Below are 12,328 nucleotides of genomic sequence, written 5' to 3'. Positions count from 1 at the left end.
TAGATTTCACTTAAAAGAAACTAAAAATGCAAACGAACTCACCCGACTGCCCGTAATGGTAACCAGTCATGAAATACCAAGGTGCAAACCCAACAAAAAAAAACAGAGAACAACAATAACAAAAGATAAAACAGGTTGGCGAATTCTTCCTTTTACTAGTATCCTACCGCTACAGCTGGCCAGTACGGTGGAACGCTTGGGGTTGCCTGTCCAATGAGGCTGCAAGTGCTGGTTGCGGTTCTGGGCACAAGTCTGAGTGCAAAAAGCATGCTCCACAATTAGAGCAGCTGAAAAGTGAACTAGGTAAAAGCCTTACAATCCTGTTTAATTGTTGATGTGCGAAATTGTGGGGGAGTGTACAGCAGTAGAGGTCTGTCTATTTGGTCAAAAACTTGCACCTCAATTAAGTCAAAGTCTTGAAGCGAACCACTTGCAAAGGGAATGAAATATAAGAACATTAAAAGTTGTTACCAGGCAGCAGGATTGATAAAAGTGCACTTCTATTATTAAATGTGATTTAATTTCGCTTAGTAAATATCTGAATTAAGAGGAATACAAAATAGGTTGCTCAGAACGTCTAGGAAATAGAACAGGTACTTGCAAAAATTATGAAAATACAATTCTTTAATAAAATTCTTTGAAAATTTATAGAATTTTCAAAAATTACAAAAAATTGGTCTTGATTGAAATTGAATATAAATTATTTTCATTCATTTAGTTCATTTACAGCTCTTAATTTTCATGAGATTTAAACTTTCTCACAAATCAAACAGATATCTCGTACATTTCCTTTGATTTATATTATTCTCATGTTTCCCAAAGAAACTCTAGAGCTTTACAATTCTTTTCGCTGTCACAAAGCTTTTAATTTTTTAACTTTGCCCTGGCTTAAAGCCCTTTTCAGCCTTTGCTGTTGGATTCGGCATACGCTTGCTTGTCTATCTGGCGATATAACCGATAATCGTCAGCTCTAAATCCTACATAAATCACTAGCTCTTCTATACAAACACTAACGCGATTTATTTAGTTTTCTGTTGTTGCTGTGCGTATTTTTTTCTATTTTTCTTTGCTGAAGGCGACAAAAGTGCAGGGCATAGTGTGACAAAATCACTTGAGCCGGCTTAACGAGGCTTGTAATTGAATTATGCGATTTTATTGTGATTATTTTAGAGCTCAGAGCTGCACAAACAGACAGCTGGGGGGGGTACCTAAAGGGTGTTTTGTGGGGAGCTGGTGATGTTGTCGCTCTGAGTAATGAGATACGTAAAAGTTATTTAAACTTTTAAATCCGCGTCGCTGCCTTTTACTTTCGCATTCGCTCATTTTGCGCTTGCCGAGCCTGGTCGCCTTTTGGTATGCTACACTTTTAGCAGCCACATCCTGAACGTCCCGGAATGTCGGCTAGTTAAACGTTTGAAAAGTTTGCCGTCTGAATCGCTGAAATGATTTGGAAAATTACAACAACCAGCCGAAAACGACGACAGACACAAGGAAATACAAATGAGTCGGGGCTGACGTTGACGTTATACGACCTCCAGACTCAATCCTCCCACACCAGTTGGATAAAATTGCCAATCCTCCGCCTAGACCAGCGCCTGGCATTCGCTCGTGCATATTCCACATACCAAGGCAAAGAAAGGGTTGATTGGCATTTCTCGCAGGGTAAGCAAAAGCCTTTTTTGCTTTGCTGTGTTTTTAGAGCCAACACCTAAGAGGGACCGACCGGGCTGACTGGGTGACTAGCAAGTGTTTAGGTTTTGCAGACTGATTGCAAGTACACCAGTACACGTTGCAATCCAGTCCGGCCACAGAAAGCCTCCTTCTGCTTTGTCTCCGGCCTTGTGGGTGCTTATTTGAGCAGCTCTTCGGAGCACTGTATCTCTCTGGGACGTCTGTCTGCCAGCCGAAAATTCGTTTGTATTTGGAAATCCCCTTTTGATGAACTCAACATTTTCGTGTTTGTCTGCAATTTTTTGATGCCCCCTCCTTCCCCTTGCCGATCCTTCATAACTCGTACCTCATGGCACCTTGGCTCAATGCAATTCCTAAATATATTGTACTATGTACTTCGACAGCGTCTGCAAAGCCGCCTTTGATTAGTTCATTGTACAGCAAGACATATATTTCTCTCATTGATATTTGCACACGTGTTCATTTTACCTTAGGCAGAGGCGCCGCAATTGGGAATCATTTCAAGATACTCCAGCCCTTTAAAAATGTTCACTTTTCCAAGAAAGTTTTCAATAAGCTCTTGCCATGATAAAGAATATTGAATTACCTGACGACGTCAGGATCAACTGAATAAAGTAGAAATGAAAACGTTGTTTTTGTGTTTTTGTTTTTTTTTGTTTTCGTTTTTGTGATTAAAAATTGTTGCTGGATTTTTACCAGCAACTTGCCGGTTTTGTTTATAACATCAGAAAAACACACTAATATAATGTAAATTATTCGAAACGCAGTCTGTTCCTAGCCATTACAGTCTCTGTTTTATAAATAGATAATCATTGTTCCAATCGATACCTTTGCATCCCCTCGCTGCTTAATACTCAGACGTCCTGCTCGTCTATGGGGTAATAAATTATCATTGTAATGTAGATTTGTGCAAGTATTGCTGCCAGCAGCGGCCGGCACCTGCCAGATACTCGAATATACCACAGCCACAGCCCCCTCCAACCCAATTAGCGTCTTGCTTTGTGTTTCGACTGCTCTTGTAATGTCCATAATTGCAGCAAGGCCCTTGAAAAACTTTAATTGCTCTTCGGGTAGTTGTGGGCAGGAGGCTTCCGGGCCGGCTGCCCGAAAACCGATTTGTTTGATTTATGGGGCTAGCATTTATAAGCGCTTTGTTCGAGCAGGGAATTCTGCACCACCCACAATACGATATATATGTATATATAATGCTCACTTATAGTGGCAAAATTGAATCAATAAAGCATGCATAAAAAGTTGGCGAAAATAAATTATTATATTTCGCCCCTTTCAGTTGCAATTAATGTCAGACACACAAACGACAGCAAGGACGTAGACGTGGATGTGAACGTGGACAGCGACGGAGAGGAATAAAAAACAATAAAAGCGAATTACATTAAAATTACACAATCAGCAAAAAGCAGAAGCACCAACAGCGGTAGCAGTAGCAGTTGAGGCAGTTGAGGCAGAAATGGAAACCTTGTTACGCTGCATGGGAAAACAAAAAGCGAAATGATTACACAGTAGGTGGTAAGGGACGCTGGGCAACAGGTTCTTGAACCAATTGAAAACGTTGTTAAACGAGTTTTAATTAGACAGCGAAAGCTGCAGACCAGCCCAAGTCGAAGTTGGCGAAATGAAACAATGGCAACATAGACTGAATAGAGCCGGGTTGGCAATTCCAAGGTAATTTCAAATCATGAGCATAGCAGAAATGGCATACTAATTAGATGTGGCTGGCAAGGACTTTAACGCTCATGATTTGGCGAAAAAGTGTAAATGATGTATGGTTAGTTCCCAAACCCCAAGCTAAAAGCGCATCAAAATCAAATCGGAATTGCAGCAAAAGAAGTTCGCTTAATTACTTTCTTTGCGAATTAGCAGCGCGGAAATAACGAGGAAATAAAGATGAGCATGGAACAGAGTGTGAGAGAATTAGACTGGGGAGAACGGACAACGGCCACATAACGAGAGGGATGTGCTAAAGCCTTTGGTATGGCGATTAAAGAACTATAAAGAAATTGGCACGTAATCATCTAAAGCTGCAAAGAGTAGAAGCAGAATTTCATTAACTGAATTGCTTTGGTCTGATTTCTTCAAGCTTATTAACTCAAATTGTCGGGGGTATAAAGATAAAGCTGACAGGCAGCTTTAAGTGGCTGATAAAGTCATTTTAGTATGCATTCTTATTAATACAAGTTTATGAGAAGCCATGTTTAAGTATAAATGGATGATAATTTACATGAGTTTGATTCCAAATGTTCGTAGCTTTAAGCTGCCAAAATATTGAAAATTAGTTTTTGAGCCACCCAATAATTAATTAAAATTAAATAAGGTAATTGTACTTGCATAAATTATGCAAGCTCAATGAAGTCATCAGCTATGCGACACCTTTGCAACGCTTGCAGACAGCCATATTGTGACCAGACTGCTCCCAGTTGTCCACTGTGGTGGCCAACGTCTCGCCCACAGACAGTTGTCCAATGGTTGAGATTGATTGAGCGTAACCTCGACGCATTTCTCATTGTCGTTGCGAATTGCTGAAATTTCTTGGCGTTTTCGTTGTGTTAAATTGCTGGCATTGCTCCGCATGCAGTGCCAACCTTATCCCTTTTGCTGCCATTTGCTCCCTTGGAAGAACTTCATTGCCTTGTCGAAGCAAGGCAGGCAGCGATGCATGCCACTCGTTTGGTTAGGCCATCCATCTGGTCGCCCCTACGTGCCTCTGCTAGCTACTGCCGCTGTTGCTGGCGGTGACTTTTGAGCATTTCAGTGGCTAGTGGCCATTCGCTGGCCAGTCGGTGGGTTCGCTTCGCGTTACTTGTCAGTTGGCTGACAGTGGAATTGATTTAATGCTTTTTTGTGCCCCATCCACAGGTGGAGTCGCAGACTCTCTTAATTGGCCTCACTTTGGCGGTGTTTATTCATGCGCTGTAGTTGTCCACTTTCTTGCTGCAACAAAACATTTTAATTATTGCCAGAGCCACTGCCACAGCGAGTGATATCAACAGACGAATGGGAGGCAGAGCCAGCCGCACAAAAAGTGATAAGCGCATAATTGCCATCAATTAAGTGGCAACTGAGGGTGAATGCCGCAAAAAGCGGCAACTGCACACCTTGAGTGCTCAATCGAAGCTGGGGCTGTTACTGAATATCTACTTAATTGAGCTGGCTCTAGTTTTATGAAATGTATTTGCAAAAGCTTAAATTAAAGCCGTAGGAAATTGTACATAATTGACTGCTTAAGCTGTCAACTGTGCCCAATGGCAAATCAGACAAGTATTCGGTATAACAACTAGTTTAAATTGGGCTTTAATTTAATGGTTAATTTAACAGGCTGTCAATCAAATTCATGTCTTGTCATAACTTACATTTATTGAAGCCTTAAGGAAATCTAACAGCTATCAAGCATTAGTATTTACCATGCATATAAATCAACATCCAAGTGCAAACATTATGAGCTGTTTTCTGGATCTTTCCCTTTTCGTTCTTTATATCTCTGTCTTACTCTTTCATTTATAAACTTCGCCTCTCTATGCGATGTTCATGAATTTAACTAACGCTAACAACTTTTTAGGTGTACTCTATTTTTGTCTCTGTCCTTATTTGAGCCTCCTGTCTCTTAGGCCCCTTTTCTCTTGCAATCTCGTCAATTAGCGACCAATCGTTCTTGATTTCCCAGTTCTCTTTAATCTTCTACAACTAATCCGAAATTCGATTGACTGCCAAATCGTCATCAATTATTTCAATCGAATATTTTCATTTAATGAAATCAAACGGGAGAAGCCAAAAACCAGTGACCAGATTGCCGCTGGGGGGCTGAATAAATTCTCGTTTGGTTTGAGGCATTTGAATATTGGGGAATGTGACGCTTTTGCTTTTGTTGAGAAGCTGCTCGTCTGTCATTTTTCAGTTTCATTTAATGGAATTTGCAGCTATAGGGCACCAATTTTGGTGTTTTTCCTTGTCTTTTTTTGTATTTTTTTTTTTTTTTTAATTGAAATATTTATTTATAAACAAGGCGCGAGCCCACAGCAGAGCAAAAATCTGGGTAGATCAAAAATGCGAGAGCATTTCAATCAATGCACCAAGAACACCCAGCACAAAAGTATTGAATGTAAATTGCGAACGATTGTGCCCAGCTTTTGCCCACTCACACATTTTTTCCGCAGCATTTACGCTCTTTGTGATTTATTTGCTACTCAGAAAAACTATTACAACAACAGCTTGAATTGGGTTTTTTGCAGCAATTTTTGTTTTAATTAAAAGTGTACTTTAATCGGAAATTGACAAATGCATGCTGCACTTTAATGGCCCTGGAGATGTTGGCGTCCAGCAGGAGGCTTAAATGAATTCGTGATTTTTATATCTTTTTTGTTTATTTTTATTTTGGACAGTGGGACAAATGTAAGCCGGGGTGGCAACAATTGGTTTTCCATCAAACAAATTGAAACGCTCAGTGCTTCCTGTGTGCACTGCTTGGCTTTGGCAGCTCGGCTACGACTGCACTTAACTTAAAAACGTTTCATTTTATATGGTTTTACTCGCCGCTGGGCTCCTGGGGGGAATACCGCCCGATCGACGTTGCGCCATAAAGTATGCAACTTCATTGATAACATTTATTTCAAATGCACTCAGAAACCACTCAATAGTATGAAATTTGTTGCAGTTTACCTGCACACAACTCACCCAAAGAGTCATCACACACAGACACACACACTTTTACACCCACACTCTGACACAGACACTCTAACACAAACACACTCACCAACTCTTGAAGCGTCGTCTCTTGGGCCCAACGACGCGTGCTCATATCGCACAGCCCGGCAAATGAGCATACAGTTTGAGTGTGTGTTAAATGTGTAAGTGTGCGTGTGCGTATGTGTGTGTGAACTGTGTGTGTGAGTTGGGTTTATATTAAAAATAGTTCTTTATTATATTTCCCACATGCTTTGCATGTCTGCCCTCGTGTGTGTGTGTGTGTTTTTTGTCCCTGTGTGTAGTTACAATATATCCTGGTTTTGTGTTGCATAAATTTTATTGAAGTGCGCAACATTCATTTCCCGTTCGATTTGTGTGTGTGAATAAAACTATATACATAAACACATTTCACTGGGGAGAAGACAATGGACACAGTACGGTTCAGTCGGTTTCATAACCTAATGATTGGATACTGTGTATAGTTGGGATCAGGGCTGCAAACTCAAAAGAAATTGTTAATGATTTGATGAACCGTTCGAACCCGTTCGCTGTCGTTGGGCTCGTTTCGTTTAGATAGATACCAAAAACATTATATCTTAAATAAACGCCTTCACACTCCGTTGCCAAATAATTGCATTTTTTACTAAATCCAGCGACAACAAAATGTAAAAATCATGAGAGAATATACCCCAGCAGCCACAACACAACACAAACTAAACTTTAATTTCAATTTAAACTCTGTTTTATCATATTCACACCTTAAATTTTAAAATGAATTTTTAGTGCACATATACTTATTTAAAATAATTTTACCAAAGCTAAATACATATACAGGAGATTTAATGTAATAGAAGGCTTATTATTAACGAGAATCAATGCAGAAATCTTTTGTATACCTTTTAAATTGTGCAATTTCTCTAAATTACTAACATCAAATTAATCTCTTTGTCCAAATTGTATAACCGTATGTTATATTCTAGTATAAACACATACATATATAGCTTTTCATGCAAGACACACACTGACATACATTTACATTCATTATGGCATTCATTCGCATACAATATGTCAGTTATGTCAGTTATGTTTAGGCTGCCTGCTGATGTGAAATTGGTCATGTTCGACATATAAACCTGTGTTCTAATACAAAAAATTTGCATAGTTTGTGTTTTTATAGCCTGAACCCATTGAAAATAGTTAAACTGAGTACAAGATTTTTGAGCAAATGTATGTGACAGGCTGAGAAAGCTTATCCGACCCCATAAAGAATATATATTATTATAAAGAGATCAAGCTGAGCCTCTGTCTCTGTGTATGTGCGAACACGTTGATCTCGCGAGTTATAAGATAGACTTGTTATATAAATTCTTGTATAGTATATAAAAAAAAAAAAAAACTATATTTCAGTTTTTGAATTCCTCTTTCCAAATTCACCCAAACTTGTAAATGACGCACTTTAAAAGAAATTATACACTTTTGTATGTCATATTTAAGCCCTGCAGTAATCACAAAGATTGAAGCTAGAATGTTTTCAGGGTATCTGATAATTCGGCAATCCCGATTAGAGCATTCTTAGTTGTTTTGTGTGTGTGTTGAATTGCTAAAATATGGTCAGTTGGCTTGTTGGGGTCGATTTTTGCATAAATTAGTAACAGACAGAGACGGACTGTGGGCTGGAGCTGGGGAATCAACAAATTAGGTTACTTCGTCAATGTTGTGGAAAATAAAATAAATAAACCAAAATGGGCTGGATACTAAGTACATACACACATACAAGCGCAACTAAGTATGTGTTATGAGTGTGTGTGCCTAAACACATTCGCTTATTATAAAGGGATCTGACCTAAATTTCTAGAGCAAACGACGACACATGCAAAAGTGCAATTTCATTTTACAACAAACAAATTAAATAGTATAAGGCAAAAACAATGAAAGCAGACACAGATAACAAATTACTTGCTATGAATAATAATAAAGTGCCAGTAACTAGTGTCCATGGACACGCCCCATCAACATCCAGGCACGAGGAACGTAATGAATTTCAGATGACAATGACGACAACGATGACAATGTTGACAAGCCGATGAGCATAAAAGATGCGCAGAGAACCGAACATAACCAAACATAAGTAAATATGTGAATCAATTCTGAAATCTATTTCCAAAACTGTTTCACCTTTCAAAATCAACACCAATTCAACAACAATTCACTCCAATTGAATACTATAAATGCAAATATGTAATCTTTATAAATAAGGAAATTATAAGGAAACGTTCGCTATAAAATATACCATAAATTTTCAGATAAAAAAACACTCGGAAATAAATTTAAGGCATGACCAAATATTATGCTACATAAACTTTGGTGATTTTTAAGCGAAATCTATCAGAAATGGTGTCTGGGAACTTTGTCATTAAGTTAAAAATTGCCTCGAACGAACTGAAACAATGAGCAAAATTTCATTACCGGACCATGGACGATTCATTGCACCATTGGATGGTTCTGGAGGCCTTATATAGAGGGGCGTGAAGGGAGCCTGCTGCAATCTTGACGACAATTGAAATGGAAAAGAAAACGAATGAAATGTGCGGAGCCTTCGGGTTGCCATTCTCGCCCTCTTACTTGGCATTGCTGGGGCTGGAATCTCCTCATCGTCATTCTCGTTGTCGCGCTCGCTGTCAACGCGGCTGTCAAGTTGTCGTCCCTGCCAACAGCTAACGTCTGTCCTTCCTGCCGTTCCGCTAGTTATTTGCATTAAAAATATTATTCATTGCAATCACAAGGATTTGCACAAAAATGTGCTGCAATGAGCCCTTTTGGGCATATGATGGAGTAAGAGAGGCGGGTAGGATGTCGCCGCTTTGTCTCGAACGGAATAAGCGGATAATGAAATAGTTGTGACACAATTTGGCATTGCCAAAAAAAAATCCAGGATATGACAAACGATGAAATGGTGAACGATAAGCTGCAAAATAAACGGCTACAACAAAGGCGGTAGCCGACAATTTCGGTTTATTAAAATTGATGACCGTCTTGACACAAAGGAAAAAAACAAAAAATACAGAACGTTATTTAAATGCTTGCAAATATTATGATAATGATAAAAGCCACTTTAATTTCAATTTACTTATGGAGAATTGCAAAAATTATCATACACAGAGGGAAACAAGACGTCAACTCAAGTCAGGAATTTAGTACTTGAATTACGCCAAGCTAGACTTAAAAGTAAACAAGTAAGAGGTTCTAGTCGGGAGCTCCCGACTAGGGGATACCCTGAACCGTTCCAACATCAAATGCACATATAATTATTATATAAGCTATAAGCTATATGTCAAGTTTGGTGACTCTAGCTCATATTATTTACCAAAATTGCCCAAACAGCAGGATATCGATATCGATTTTTATCGATGGCTTGGAAACGGAGTAAGTTATCGATTATCGGAAACAAACTCGATCTGCACGGGAACTAGGAGCACCTACATCTAAAATTTCAAGTCTCTAGCTCTTAAAGGTTGTGAGATCCTTTCGTTCATACATACGGACGGACGGACGGACGGACAGACAGACGGACATGGCTAGATCGACTCGGCTATTGGTGCTGATCAAGAATATATAAACTTTATGGGGTCGGAGATGCTTCCTTCTGCCTCTTACATACATTTGGATTTTGCACAAATACAATATACCCTTATACCCATTTTTAATGGGTTCAGGGTATAAAAAGTATGGCTTTTAAAGAAGGAAAAAGCTTAAATAAGGCTCTTCAGTCAAATTGAGACCATTAAAAGATCGAACTAACTTCAACTGAAGAGCGCCCATAGCTTACTTTTTATATTGTTTCAATACAATCTCAGTATGGACTTAACCTTAACAATTACTGAGTAAAGTGTGGAAATTATCATTTCGCCTGTCGTTTTTCTCGCCGTGTACTGGAAGTAGTTGCTAGTCAATCCACTAAGATGCAGTTTTAGTTACTTCGCAGCAACAGGCAAGAAGAACACCAACAGCAACTAATTGCCGTGAATTTAAACAGATATGCAACTAATATGCAGTTGCCGCCTTCGAAGTGGCAATAAATGGAATATACACAGCGCTTTGAAGTTACCACACGTTGCAAATGGAACCAACGGCCAGCGGCTTGTGAGAAGGCAAAGTGTCTGAGGCCAGGAGCTGATAAATTGGAAGTGCATTTGACGCCGAAGCAGTTGTAGCTGCAGATGTTGCCTCTTCTTGTTGCTGTTGCCTGTAATATTGCCGGCGTTGTTGCTGCAGTTGCTAATGTGGCTGTTGTTGCCGTTGCTGTCAGTAAGGCGCGTGTCTTGTCTTGCCCCGACTGCACTGGCGGCGCTGCATTTGCATTTGTCCTCATCGTCGTCTCGACTCTGGCGGCTCTGTTAATGAAAACGCCAAACGAGGCATCGTCCGCAGTTTCCATAGTCATTTACCGCCGCTAACCGTTTGTTTCCCTCGTCAGCTGTTTTTGCTGCTCGTACACGCGCAGCCGAACGTGTTCCTTGACAGCGGCAACACCATCAGCAACAATGACCGAAAATGTCAACGAAGAGCTGTGCGATTGTCAAATGCCCTGTAAATTCGATCGAAGAAGCTCTTTGGTGTTCTTTATACGAGCTTCGTGTCTAATAGCATTTAATTCATGATTTATTAAAATATTAGTTAGGCACCTCCATTTTGTTAATAGAAAATCAAAATCTCTTGCCCGTGTGTTTCATTTGTGATGAAATGCGCCTCGCCAGCTTTTGGCTGTCGTAAACTGCTTTTCATGCTCGCTGTCACAGTGCTTATGATACTGTTTCCCTCTCGAGTAATTAATTTACTACAGGGTATTATAACTATTGCAGCACACATGTAGTATCGCTGGCAGCTCTATCGTGTTGGCGCTGGTCTAAATGAAGATGCCGCCTTCCAGCTGCACATCATCCAAGCCGACAACTCCCAGCTCAACAGTCACGCTTGCTTGTGAAACACTCGCGACCCCCTTCGCCCCCCCCCCCCCCCCCTAGCACCAACCCAATACCCCGCAGGTCCCATTGCATGCTGCCACACTGTTCGCTTGGCAAAATGCATTTGCATATTTGTATCCTTATGCCTGCCAGTTAACCTGCCCCAACCAGCTGCACAACCGCCCCCAACCCCTCTACACCCTACACCTACCACTTTTTCCTGTTTCCCCCATTTGCTTGCAAGCGGCGCCGCTTTTAACGACAAAGTGTGAAATTTCATTGAATTTGAGCTCGTTGACAAAAGTGGAATGGCAACAACAACACCAGCAACAACAGTTGCAACGTTGCAGGTGTTGTTGCAGTTTTGTTGTCGTCATTGTTGTTGCTTTTGAAAATTAATTTAAATTATAGTTTTTGTTATCGTCGCCTGCTTTTTAAGCGCATATTAGCCGAGGAACAGTGGGAGAAAATGCGAGAGCAAAATGTTAGTTGGTTAGGATTGGAGCATGGGTTCATGTGGCATGCGGCATGTGGCATGAGGAATATTTTTCTGTGGAAGCAGCTAATTTTGTGGAAAATGATAGCTGCAATTAATATGCCGTCATCGTCGTTATAGTTGTGCATTATTATTTTATGCAAATTTGTAGCATGTTGAAAATTGGAGTAGACGAATGTGGCAGCAGCGAAATTGGGGTGAGGCATGGAGTGATTGCAATTTGTCGTTCTGTTCTTTCTATATATGCATAAGTGGTGTCATCAGTAATTGACAATGTGGCTGGTCATGAACGAGACCTGACACATGTTGTAAATTTGCAATGGGAAATCGAATTGAAATTTCATGAGAGACCTTTGCAAATCTTTATAAATATAAAACTGTTTGTCTGTGCCTCAATGACAGACTCGAGAGTAGCGCACGGATCAAACCCTAAGGGCTAGTAAACTGATAAGCTTACTGTAGTTAGCTTTTGTGGTGGATG

The sequence above is a fragment of the Drosophila novamexicana genome, unplaced genomic scaffold (assembly GCF_003285875.2).
Source record: "Drosophila novamexicana strain 15010-1031.04,08,12 unplaced genomic scaffold, DnovRS2.1 tig00001209-arrow-arrow-pilon, whole genome shotgun sequence".
In the NCBI taxonomy this organism is placed as follows: Eukaryota; Metazoa; Arthropoda; class Insecta; order Diptera; family Drosophilidae; genus Drosophila; species Drosophila novamexicana.
This window is presented reverse-complemented; position numbering follows the sequence as displayed.